A 1872-nucleotide genomic window follows, 5' to 3' on the forward strand; every position below is an offset into this window, starting at 1 on the left:
GATGGAAAAAATCTCACCAAAAAGTCATTGGTTTAACCACTGATTTGAAAGTTAAAAACGGATTTGACATTGATGTTGAGATAGTATATAGTGTGTACCACAGAAGAAATTAAAACAAATTATCACTGATCTCATAAATGTAATCATTTATTGGACTACTCTAAACACTCCAACATATTCAAGTAAAACATTGCACAGGGAAAGGAGAAAAGGGGAAATGTAAAAAAAAAAAAGAGCCTTGTATTTGTATTATTGTAGTTCCTTTAGTTATTAAAAGCAATATTATTCCATTTAAATATTTACTATATCGGTTTTACCGAATGACTTTTTGACACTTCAAAATCTTTAAAATACCTTTATATGTAGTATAATATAATTAAAACCTTTTGGATTCAGTAAAAGAGATCAAGTTGTACTACCTTACATACTTTGGATGTTATATATTTGTTTTTTATTATTATTAAGGCCTTTGGACAAAAAAAAAAGACCCGTCACGTCATTGACCCATTTACAGTAGGCATAATTGTTATTGCGTATGCAGCATGAGTCAAATACAATCTTCTGTTCGTGAACAGTTGTATTTCATTCATTAATCTGACTACTGTTTTTACTTACATCTATTGCTCGATCAATATTATTATCACATATTTAACATTTTTAACTGTATGGTACGACAAACAATTTAATATGGGTAAGTTTGTGTATATTTTACTCATAGTAAAATACTGTATGTGCTGCATATAAACACCAGACAGATAATGATTTATTAAACAGATGGTCTTTACTCATCTCACTTGCACAAAATAAATGCAGTAATAGAAAGCATAGAAACGCACTGAAAATGATATGCATTTAAAAATTTGGTCGGGTTGAAGTCATCCCTCCGGATCTTCTGTATCCACTCATGCCCGTTCTGCAGCGTCAACGGGGAATGCATGAAAGCTGACTTCTCTGTTATAAGTAACGTGACGACATGGTACATAACGGCACACAACAATCAAGTGCTGAGGCTGTCACCCTCTGAAAGGCAAGTCACCTCTCATGAATCCTAAAAACACTCAATGTGAAAAACATCGCTGTGGTAATGGACCTCGGTCGCTGTTGTCTCTCGCTCTTGCTGTCTCCCGCTCTGGCTGTCAGATCACCGGAAGTACTGGCCCACACACTCAAGTTCGAAACGTCAACGGTCGCCATTTTGTGCACGGAGCGAATTGCCTACACCAAACACTGACCCCTAAACCTACCCGTCATTGTAACCTTAACCAATGAAATTAGCTGTAGGGCGGGATTTCCGCTTAACTGGTTTGCGCCCTTTGGGATTTTTTTAAAAAAAATTATAGAAAGATTAAAAATACGGGAGAAATACGGGAAATTATTTAAACGGGATGATAGCGGGATAGCAATGTAAAATACGGGAGAATCCCGGGAAAAACGGGAGGGTTGACAGGTATGTGTATAGTTAGTCAAGGTAATAACATTAAATCTGATAGTAACTTTGAACTATTTAAACCAAAAAAAAAAAAAAAAAGCCGTTAACGGCTCTGGTTAACAGGTTTGCCGAGAACCCCCACGACAGTTCTGGTAAATGGTCAAAGAGTATAGAAGTAACAAGAGGCGAAACTCCGTTGCAGTTTTGACAACAGCCACTAGGTGGCGCTTCGGTAGCGCGGCTGCCATTTTGGACTGAACCAACGGCTTTACCGTTAGCACAACTACATAATGCATTAACATTATGTCTGGAAATAATTGGAAAAAAAAAAAAAAAAAAAACCGTGTTCTGCCATCAACTGCAACAACTAGTGTACAACCAATCAACTAGCATTTCATAGATTCCCCAAAGATCCAGAGAGGTAAAGTAAAAGGTTTTATTAA

This window comes from Scardinius erythrophthalmus (genome assembly GCF_964197995.2).
Source record: "Scardinius erythrophthalmus genome assembly, chromosome: 24".
In the NCBI taxonomy this organism is placed as follows: Eukaryota; Metazoa; Chordata; class Actinopteri; order Cypriniformes; family Leuciscidae; genus Scardinius; species Scardinius erythrophthalmus.